Below are 11,801 nucleotides of genomic sequence, written 5' to 3' on the forward strand. Positions count from 1 at the left end.
TATCATAACATTGATTCTTTGATTGTGGGTTATCAAGATCAACAACAGGTTCAATCTCTACATCATTATCATTGCTAGGTTGAGCATCAACATGAACATCATCATTAACATTATTACTAGGTTCATGTTCATTACCAGATTGTGTTTCAGCATCAGAAATAGAAATATCATTGGGATTCTCAAGTGTGTCAATAACAGGTTCACTAGAAGCATGCAGAGTCCTATCATTTTTCTTTTTCTTCCTCTTAGAAGGACTAGGTGCATCAATATTAGTTCTCTGAGAATCTTGCTTAATTCTCTTAGGATGGCCCTCAGGATACAAAGGTTCCTGAGTCATTTTACCACCTCTAGTCATAAATCTAACAGCATTATCATTTTTCTTACTATTCAATTCATTGAGCAAATAATTCTGAGCTTTGAGTACTTGTTCTACTTTAGTGGTAACAATAGAAGCATGTTTACTAATAAGTTTAAGTTCACCTTTAACATTAGCCATATAATCACCCAAGTGTTCAAGCATATCAGCATTGCGTTTTAATTCTCTACCAAAATAAGCATTGAAGTTTTCTTGTTTAACCATAAAGTCATCAAACTCATCCAAGCATGGGCTAGCAAACTTAGTAGATTTCAACTTTATCGTATCTATAGAGAGAATTTACCTTTACTACCTGTGTCGGGTTATCAAGACCATGTATTTCTTCAATAGGTGATGGATTAAAACCATGTATTTCTTTAACAGGCGGTAAATTAAGACCATGTATTTCCTTAATAGGAGGTAAATTCTTAACATCTTCAGCTTTAATACCTTTTTCTTTCATAGATTTCTTTGCCTCTTGCATATCTTCAGGACTGAGAAATAGAATACCCCTCTTCTTCGGAGTTGGTTCAGGAATTGGATCAGGATATGGATCAGGAAGTGTCCAATTATTTTCATTAGTCAACATATTATTCAATAGAATTTCAGCTTCATCTGGTGTTCTTTCCCTGAAAACACAACCAACACAACTATCCAGGTGGTCTCTGGAAGCATCGGTTAGTCCATTATAAAAGATATCAAGTATTTCATTTTTATTAAGAGGATGATCAGGCAAAGCATTAAGTAATTGGAGAAGCCTCCCCCAAGCTTGTGGGAGACTCTCCTCTTTAATTTGCACAAAATTATATATTTCCCGTAAAGCGGCTTGTTTCTTATGAGCGGGGAAATATTTAGCAGAGAAGTAATAAATCATATCCTGGGGACTACACACACAACCAGGATCAAGAGAATTAAACCATATCTTATCGTCACCCTTTAATGAGAACGGACATATCTTAAGGATATAATAGTAGCAAGTTTTCTCATCATTAGTGAACAGGGTGGCTATATCATTTAATTTAGTAAGATGTGCCACAACAGTTTCAGATTCATAGCCATAGAAAGGATCAGATTCAACTAAAGTAATTATCTCAGGATCAACAGAGAAATCATAATCCTTATCAGTAACAAAGATAGGTGAAGTAGCATAAGCAGGATCATATTTCATTCTAGCATTGAGAGTTTTTTGTTTCAGTTTAGCTAATAATTTCTTAAGATCACTCCTATCATTGCAAGCAAGAAAATCTTTAGCAGTTTCTTCATCCATAACATAGCCTTTAGGCACAACAAGTAATTCATATCTAGGGGGAGAGTCTTCATCATCACTTTCATCAATATTATCAGTTTCAATAATTTCATTCTCTCTAGCCGTAGCAAGTTGTTCGTCAAGAAATTCACCAAGTGGCACAGTAGTATCAATCATAGAAGTAGTTTCATCATAAGTATCATGCATAGCAGAAGTGGCATCATCAATAACATGCGACATATCCGAATGAATAGCAGGTGTAGGTGTCGCAAGCTTACTCAAAACAGAAGGTGAATCAAGTGCATAGCTAGATGGTAGTTTCTTACCTCCCCTCGTAGTTGATGGATAAATTTTTGTCTTAGCGTCTTTCAAGTTCTTCATAGTGATAAGCAGATATAAATCCCAAGTGACTCAAAGAATAGAGCTATGCTCCCCGGCAACGGCGCCCGAGAATAGTCTTGATAACCCACAAGTATAGGGGATCACAACAGTTTTCGAGGATAGAGTATTCAACCCAAATTTATTGATTCGACACAAGGGGAGCCAAAGAATATTCTCAAGTATTAGCAGCTGAGTTGTCAATTCAACCACACCTGGATAACTTAATATCTGTAGCAAAGTATTTAGTAGCAGAGTAATATGATAGTAGTGGTAATGGTGGTAAAAGGTAACGGTAGCAAAAGTAATATTTTTGGTGTTTTGTAGTGATGATAACAATAGCAACGGCAAAGTAAATAAGCGAAGAACAATATATGGAAAGCTCGTAGGCAATGGATCGGTGATGGAGAATTATGCCGGATGCAGTTCATCATGTAACTGTCATAACCTAGGGTGACACAGAACTAGCTCCAATTCATCAATGTAATGTAGGCATGTATTCCGAATATAGTCATACATGCTTATGGAAAAGAACTTGCATGACATCTTTGGTCCTACCCTCCCATGGCAGCAGGGTCCTATTGGAAACTAAGGGATATTAAGGCCTCCTTTCAATAGAGTACCGGACCAAAGCATTAACACATAGTGAATACATGTACTCCTCAAACTACGGTCATCACTGGTAAGTATCTCGATTATTGTCACTTCGGGGTTAATGGATCATAACACATAATAGGTGACTATAGACTTGCAAGATGGGATCAAGAACTCTCATATATTGATGAAAACATAATAGGTTCAGATCTGAAATCATGGCACTCGGGCCCTAGTGACAAGCATTAAGCATAGCAAAGTCATACCAACATCAATCTCAGAACATAGTGGATACTAGGGATCAAACCCTAACAAAACTAACTCGATTACATGATAAATCTCATCCAACCCATCACCGTCCAGCAAGCCTACGATGGGATTACTCACGCACGGTGGTGACCATCATCAAATTGGTGATGGGGGATGGTTGATGATGACGATGGCGATAGATTCCCCTCTCCGGAGCCCCGAACAGACTCCAGATCGGCCCTCCCGAGAGAGTTTAGGGCTTGGCGGCAGCTCCGTATCAAAAAACGCGATGAATCCTTCTCTATGGTTTTTCTCTCCCCGAAAGTGAATATATGGAGTCAAGGTTGAGGTTGGTGAAGCATCAGGGGGCCCACGATGCAGGGGGCGCGCCCAGGGGGGTAGGGCGCGCCCCCACCCTCGTGGACAGGTGCAGGCCCCCCTAACGTGGATCTTCCTTCCAGGATTTTTTATATATTCTAAAATAATTCTCCGTTGATTTTCAGGTCATTCCGAGAACTTTTATTTCTGCACAAAAATAACACCATGACAAATTTGCAGAAAACAATGTCACTTAGGGTTAGTTCCATTCAAATCATGCAAGTTAGAGTCCAAAACAAGGGCAAAAGTGTTTGGAAAAGTAGATACAACGAAGACGTATCACGCTTGCCTCCTTGGCACCAACGAGGAAACTGGTACAATGCGCCCGCTGGCGCCCGCTTGGCCTTGGTCGTCATGGCTCACGTCATGTGAACCTTGTGAGGTGCACCTTCCCTTGATATCTCCGCTCCTCGGGAGCCAGCCTAGTGAGGTCGCCCTCCAGGGAGGTCTTGGTGCCGTCTGCCTTGCGAGGCTTGATGCCCCGCGAGGGTCTTGGGTCGTTGCTACTGAAACTGGGCTGTACCGGGCCGCCGATGGAGCCACGCCATGGGCCGCAGGCAGGCAAGTCTGGGCACCCCTGTTCCCAGGACGCCGACACAGGAGTCCCCCTTGATGTACGAACATCTCTCAGGAAGGAGATCCGAGAGTAGGTCTTAGCATTCTATGTCGGCAGGGCCCGGCCGCGTGCATACCTCTGCCGCCATTGGTGCGTCCGGATCACCAGGACGAGACCAAGGGGTGAGGGGCTACGTGACCAGTTAGGCTCCTGAGTCGCGATGCTCAGGAGTCCACCTTGACATACGAAAAAACCTCCATACCTTTCCTCATCGGGCTCTTTCTCGGGAGGAGCGCACGAAGACCAGGTCCGAGGGACCTGGCGAGGTGGCGTATGCTAGGCGTGACCTGAGCGTAGCCCCCGTTCCCAGCCCCCTCGCGCGACTCTCCCAAGGGAAAGTGGCACGACGAGGCTGAACACCGAGCCTGGTGGCTCACCTGAAGTTACTACAGCCATGAGGCCACCCTTAGTTGTTTATCATCAGCGCGGAGTATGGCGCTAACACTCTTGCACGAGCATAGCCGCTCATCGACCGTGTCGACTACCAGCGCGGAGCATGGTGCTTCCACTGGTACGTGGGTGGGGGCTCCCTCTGAGGGGAGACCCCAGGGCATGTACAACCCCGCCCTGACACGTGGCTTGCCCGGCAGGGCTAGAGGAGGTGTGTATGGGCACTCGTGAGCCAGCGCGGGACTCACGAGGCCCTACCTCAAGGCGGGTTGTGCCTGAATCTGATTTGGAACACTTATGATAGTCCTGCGAGATGGTTAGGCAACCTGTGCTGGGTGAATCTCCTGAGGTTATCGCATGAGAAGGCCAAACACCAACGACCCCATGAGGTGATGTGAACGAGGCCGGCCCACCAAACAGAGCTCAGCCATTGGGTTTGTCGACGCTGCACGGACTGATCCGAGCACATACGCCGTGCCCAGTCATCTCGTGCAAAAGTGCTGAAGAAAGACAACCGGCGCGTGGCTCCCGCGGTGACGAGGCATCGGGTCATGCACCCTTACTCATCCGCCCACGATTAGCTCATGCGAGAACAAGGCACCAAGGACCATGGGAGGTGACGTGCACGGGAGCTGGCCCGCGAGCCAGAGCTCAGCCACTTGGGTTTAGCAACGCTGCAGGGACGGACCCGATGTAACGACACGAGACCGATGCTTAAGACGCCTTCCATGTTTTTCGTTGTCTCCGTGTGATTTATTGTTTGTCGCATTCATCATCACATCATTCACATTGCATCGGCACTCTGTTGCCATCATTTTTCAAAAACTTGCATTCGCTCGTCGTTGCCGTTTCTCCCTTTGCCTTCATCACCTTTCCTCGGACCGCTTTGGCTTCGTTGACCGTTTCAGACCCATCGGGTTTTTGCTTCGCTCTTGACCATGACCGCCTAACCCCCTTTGTGTGCGTGTCCGAAACTTCGCCGAACTCGATCCAAGCGGTCGTGACCGTTGGATTTAGATCATCCCCAAACATCTCTAAAATATCTTCGTTCTATTTATTGGACTTCTTACCCTATTTATTCTCGACCGTCCGATTATGATCGGAGGGACGAGATAACCCCTAACCTAACCCATCCGCTATATATATTAGTATAACTCGAGATCAAATTCCTATTTTATAAGGATCCTCCTAGCCGCCGCCACCCCTGTCCATTCCCTACCTTTCTTCCTCGGTATCCCCTTATTCCTCCCAGATCCAATCCACCAGCCACTGCTCTCCATCGCATCACAACATCGACCAACCACCGCACAGCCAGCCACCTCCCTGACCCAGCGCTCGATCCAGATGGGATTGAGGCAACCACCGGTGTCCTCCTCGACGCCTCCCCTCGCGTTGTGCCGCCAGCCTCCTCTCCGGCCAGTCCCGTCCCCTGCTCCTACCCTTCGCCATGGCCGCCCTGAGCTCCAGCCATGGACAGCCGCTGCCGGAGCTCGTCTTCCCCGCCGTCGGCTAGAGCCCTAGGCCAGTGACCCAAGCCTCTTCCTTCCTTCCCTTTTCCCTCACGCACTCTCTTCCTCCTCCATGACCTCTCTATCTTCCTTGACGCCATGGAAAGGAGCACTCAACCGTGGTACAGTCGACTCCGGTCCGTCCAGCGACCTCCGTGCCTCGTCGCCGATCAGATTCGTGCCTCCTCCGTCGTTTCCCACGCCGGACCCCGCTACTGCCTCCCCTGCTTCTGCTGCGCGAGGACGACGACGCATCCAGCAAGCGCCCGCTCATCCCAGCCACGTTGACCGCCTCCCTCCGAACTCACCGGCGTCACCACGGAGCTTCCCCGACCTCTCCTTCACTCTGACCCACGTCTCTGGTGGCCTTGTCGTCGTCGTCACCTAGGTGAGCAGCCTCTCCACCACAAACTTGCCTCTGCCTCCTCCTCTTTGCGTCCTGACCGCCGGCCTTGTTTTCCCCCATAGGAGCTCGTCCGTTTCCCGAGATCTCCACCGACCGCGCCCTTCGACGGGAACCACGTCGTCCGGCTCGTCCCGCCTCCTGCGGGCCTCCCCGTCGCCTGCCGGAGTTCCTGCTGCCGCCATCGTCGTTCGAGGCTAGTGCCTCTGCTTCGAACCAGGGTGCCGACGCCTCCAGCGCCTGCGTTGACCGAGCACAGCCTAGCCGACCCAGTTCGCCTCTGCCTCACAGGGCCAAGCCCATGGGTGAGCAGCCCCCTCCAACCCCTCTCCTGTGCTATTTGGCCCAGACAGATTTGGCCCATTCTTGTTTTTTCCCGTTCCAGCGAATTTAGCATTATTCCAGGAATTACAGAATTGCAGAAAACCCCTCAGACATCATGAATATAATAACTAATTAACCATGCATCGGATTAAAATATTTTACATATGTAAAATGCTTAGAATTTTATGTAGATTAATAATTTGCCACTTTCATCCATGTTAAAAATATTTAAATTGTTGTTTGCATTTATTTTGCATAATGTCATGCTAAAATAATTTATTTCCTAACTAAACAACCGTAGCTCCGAATTAAATAAACTTCATATGTAAATGGGGTAGAAAAATGCGTAGATTAACTTGGTGCACTTATTTTGGATGTTTATCAACAATAAAATATGGTTTAGGGCAGAACAGTACCAAACTCGAAAAATGCATATGAGGATTTTCCGGAATTGTTGTTTGTTATTTCCGGCCTAATTTAAACTTGCCTAAACAGGTAGTTTACTCATGCTTCACCTCTTGCCATGTTAACCAACATTTAATATTGATGAGTAGCTAAACGAGAATGAACTAAATAATTGTTGTGCATATTGAGCTGCACTTAATTTGTTTTATTGTTTGTTGCACCTTGCCATGCCATGAATCATTAAACCGGACATGCATCACACTCGATTGTGCATCATGCCATGTTTATGTGATGATCATTTACTATGTTGTTTGCTTCTTTCCGGTTGCGTTTCTCCTTGATAGTTCCGGTTATGTTGCGATTTTGAGGATCCGTCCGAGTACGTTGGTTCGTCTACTTCATGGATTCGGTCTTCTTCCTAGCGGGATTTCAGGCAAGATGACTGTCACCTTGGATCCCACGACTGAGACGAGATACGCGCGGCTACTATCAGGGTGTCGGCACGTCGAGAGGTCTTGATAGACTTGTTTTACCATTGTCGAAATGTCTTGTGCATCGGGATTCCGAGTCTGATCGGAGGGTCCCGAGATGGAGGATTGTCTTCGCAGATCGTGAGCTTGTCATGGGCTAAGTTGGGACACCCCTGCAGGGTTTAAACTTCCGAGAGCCGTGCCCGCGTTTATGTGGCAGATGGGAATTTTTAATATCTGGTTGTAGAGAACTTGACACCAGACCTGAAATAAAATACACCAATTGCGTGCGTAACCGTGACGGTCTCTTTTCGAGTGAGTCGAGAAGAGAACACGGTGGGGTTATGTTTGAACGTAAGTAGTTCAGGATCACTTCTTGATCATTACTAGTTTGCGACCGATTGCATAGTTTCTCATCTCACTCTTGTACTCGTAAGTTAGCCACCATACAAATGCTTAGTCGCTTGATGCGACCTCACCACTTATCCATTCCATTCCCACGAAGTTTGCTAGTCTTGCTACCCATGGTAATGGGATTTCTGAGTCCTTGTGGCTCACAGATTACTACAACAACAGTTGCAGGTACAGGTAATGCGGTGATCTCACGTGAGAGCGAGGCTTGATTGCTTTTGGAGTTCTTCTTCTTCGATCAAGGGATAGGTTCCGGGTCGAGGAGCCTGGGCTAGCAGGGTGGATGTCGTTCTTCCATTTCGTTTGATTTCATACGTAGTCGGATCCTGCTCTTCTGTATGACGATTGCTATGTATTGATGAACTATTGTATTCATGATGTAGCTTGTGGCGAGTGTAAGCCTTTATCTTGTATTCTCACCTATTCAGTACATGGTATGTGTAATAATATCCACCTTGCTATGCGCTCGAAATGCGGTTGTGCCTCAATCATGAATTCATCACGTGATTGGGATAGAATCGCATCTTGGGTGTTACACCTGAGCACAGATGCCGTGCCAGTCCTTAATCATGAGGCGGTCGTGGGTCGGCTCACAAGGGCATACGACCTTCATGGCGATGAAGCACCGGGCAAACAGACGATAATCATAAAGCAACTCATGGAGTAAGGTAAAGCCAGTTCTGATAGACGCAAGAAGGATGCATGCCACAAGGACGGACCCATACGGCTTGGGGATGATGCAGCCCGAGGGGCACCCCCAACTGAACAAACCAAGAGATGTCACCTGGCACCGTTGCTAAAGAGGTATTGGAGTAGCCGGAGACGCGTGCTGCAGAAGTTGCTCCTCATGAGTCGCCCAGGCCCTTAACCTCGGGAGGCTCTGGAGGCCTGGGGGCTCGCGAGAATCCGTCGCCGTCTCCGCCAGGATCGCCTGGTGCCTGGCCTGCTGAGCCGCTAGGATGCCCCACATGTGGCGCTGGTGCATGACAGCCCTGCTCAGGAGACCGGAAGGCATGGGAACGTAGCTGTGAGGGGGACCCTCACGCCGGCTAACGCGGGACGGCCAGAAGAGCCTCTGAGACGTGGTCCTGTTGAGCCCAGGGATGTTGATGCAGGTGCGTAGCTCACTATCCTCGCCGGGGCAGGGAGCTGCACCGGGTGATGGGCGACAGTCGCCCCGCATAGCTCTCGCCTCCTGAAGCTCCTCGATTACCTTGGTGATGAACTCCTGAGCATCTGGCGCCTTGCGCTCCGTGCTTTCCTCATGGAAGCACGCGTTGAAGCATGCCTCCACATGGTGCCCGAGCGCCTCCCTCGAGACGTTGGCCAGGTCTGAGGCTCTCCAGAGGAAAGCCCCCGAGCCCATCCTGGAGGGGCGCCGGGCGCGCCTTCCTATGCAAAAGAGGAAGGCACCCCATCAGTGGGCGCAGGGCTTGAGGCAGCGCCGCTGGACGCCCCGCCCTCCTAAGGTCCTTGGCGAAGCAACTTCTTCTTCTTGGGTGTGTCCTAAGGAGGGTAGACAGCGCCCTTGATACGTCTCCAACATATCTATAATTTTTTATTGTTCCATGCTAATATATTATCTGTTTTGGATGTTTAATGGGCTTTAATATGCACTTTTTATTATTTTTGGGACTAACCTATTAACCGGAGGCCCAGTGCTAGTTTCTGTTTTTGTGCCTATTTCATTGTTTCGCAGAAAAGGAATATCAAACGGAATCCAAACGGAACGAAACCTTCGTGAGGATCTTTCTTGGAACAAACACAATCCAGGAGACTTGGGGTGGAAGTCAGAGACGCAACGAGGTGGCCACGAGGTAGGAGGGCGCGCCCCCACCCTCGTGGGCGCCTTGTAGCTCCACAGACATACTTCTTTCGCCTATATATATTCTTATACCCTAAAAACATCCAGGAGAGCAACGAAACCACTTCTCCACCGCTGCAACCTTCTGTACCCGTGAGATCCCATCTGGGGGCCTTTTCCGGAGATCTGCCGAAGGGGGAATTGATCATGGAGGGCTTCTACATCAACACCATAGCCTCTCCGATGATGTGTGATTAGTTTACCACAGACCTTCGGGTCCATAGTTATTAGCTAGATGGCTTATTCTCTCTCTTTGATCTTCAATACAAAGTTCTCCTCGATGTTCTTGGAGATCTATTCGATGTAATATTCTTTTGCGGTGTGTTTGCCGAGATCCGATGAATTGTGGATTTATGATCAAGTTTTTCTATGAACAATATTTGGTTCTTCTCTGAATTCTTATATGCATGATTTGATATCTTTGCAAGTCCCTTCGAATTATCGGTTTAGTTTGGCCTACTAGATTGATCTTTCTTGCAATGGGAGAAGTGCTTAGCTTTGGGTTCAATCTTGCGGTGTCCTTTCCCAGTGACAGTAGTGGCAGCAAGGCACGCATTGTATTGTTGCCATCGAGTATAAAAAGATGGGGTTTATATCATATTTCTTGAGTTTATCCCTCTACATCATGTCATCTTGCCTAAAGCATTACTCTATTCATATGAACTTAATACTCTAGATGCATGCTAGATAGCGGTCGATGTGTCGAGTAATATTAGTAGATGCGGAATCATTTCGGTCTCCTTAACACGGACGTGATGCCTATATTTCATAATCATGTCTAGATATTCTCATAATTATGCGCTTTTCTATCAATTGCTCAGCAGTAATTTGTTCACCCACCGTAATACATGCTATCATGAGAGAAGCCACTAGTGAAACCTATGGCCCCCGGGTCTATTTTATATCATATAAGTTTCCGATCTACAATTCTAGTTTACTATTTATTTTATTTTGCAATCTTTACATTTCAATCTATACAACAAAAATACCAAAAATATATATCGTATTATCTTTATCAGATCTCACTTACGTAAGTGACCATCAAGGGATTAACAACCCCTTTATCGCGTTGGTTGCGAGGATCTTGATTGTTCGTGCAGGTACTAGACGACTTTTGTGTAGTCTCTTACTGGATTGATACCTTGGTTCTCAAAAACTAAGGGAAATACTTACGCTACTTTGTTGCATCACCCTTTCCTCTTCAAGGGAAAACCAACGCAACCTGGTAGGCGCGCTCGAGAGAGCACACCGCGTCCTTCTCCTTGCACGCAACTATGATGATGCCGCAACTTCCTGGCATTTTGAGGATGATGTAGCCATGGTGGGTGACTGCCATGAACTTGCAAGGTCGGGTACCCGAGGATGGCGTTGTACGCGAGGTAAATGTTGGCGATGTCGAAGTCGATGAGCTCAGTGCGGTAGTTGTCGTGCTTGCTGAAGGTGACAGGGAGGCGGACCTACCATATCGGGGTGGTGGAGCCGTCGGTTACTCCTGAGAAGGGCTTGGTAGGCTGAAGCTGGTGGTACGACATCTGGAGCCTGTCTAACGTCTCGACAGAGAGAATGTTGTGCTCCGCACCGCCATCGGTGAGTGTCTTGGTGATGAGGACGTTGCTGATGATGGGCGAGCAGAGCATCGGGAGGGTGTCGGTTGTGGCCGCACAGTTGAGCTGGTCGAAAGAGACGAAAGTGATGTCGTACTTGTACCACCTGAGCGGACGCGTCGCCTGGAGCTTAGGGAGGGCCGCATTCACCTCGCGGGTGAACTGCTTGGAAATGCGATGGGAGGCAGGGGCCTGAGTACCCTCCAGGACGCAAGCGATGGCACGAGGCTCCTGGAAGCCCCCAGCCCCCTTCTCCTGGTCGTGGTGGTCATTCCTTCTTGGTGGTGGCGGCAGCGGGGGAAGGCCAGCATTGCCCTGAGGGCGGTCCTCGCGAGGCTGATCACGCCAGGCACCCTCACGAGGCTAGCCCTGCCAGCGGTCCTCACGAAGCTGGTCGCGCCACTCCTAGCGAGGGTCGCGACTGTCCGAGTGCCCTTCACCTTGGCCTTCTCCACGGTCGTAGCCTCGATCGTTGTGCTCGGGACGACGACCGAGGCACCCATCGCGGATGGCCCTGAGCTCCTGGCAGTCGTTGGTGTTGTGGCTATGCACGTTGTGGAAGACGCGGAATGGGCGGCTGCCCTTGGATGACTCCGGGTGGTCGTA

The 11,801-nt window shown here is 48.4% G+C and overlaps 1 long non-coding RNA gene across 2 annotated transcripts; it reads left to right on the forward strand.

Moving 5' to 3' along the window:
- The first annotated feature begins 5,397 nt into the window (after nucleotides 1-5,397).
- Nucleotides 5,398-9,375, forward strand: LOC123102790 (uncharacterized). Of its 2 annotated transcripts, none has more exons than XR_006449363.1 (3): nucleotides 5,398-6,102; nucleotides 6,183-6,422; nucleotides 7,893-9,375. It is a non-coding gene; the product is annotated as an uncharacterized lncRNA (long non-coding RNA). The 2 variants fall into 2 exon arrangements; XR_006449362.1 differs by lacking the exon at nucleotides 7,893-9,375 and adding an exon at nucleotides 7,191-7,352.
- The last annotated feature ends 2,426 nt before the right edge of the window (nucleotides 9,376-11,801 follow it).

This window comes from Triticum aestivum, chromosome 5A (genome assembly GCF_018294505.1).
Source record: "Triticum aestivum cultivar Chinese Spring chromosome 5A, IWGSC CS RefSeq v2.1, whole genome shotgun sequence".
Classification (NCBI taxonomy): Eukaryota; Viridiplantae; Streptophyta; class Magnoliopsida; order Poales; family Poaceae; genus Triticum; species Triticum aestivum.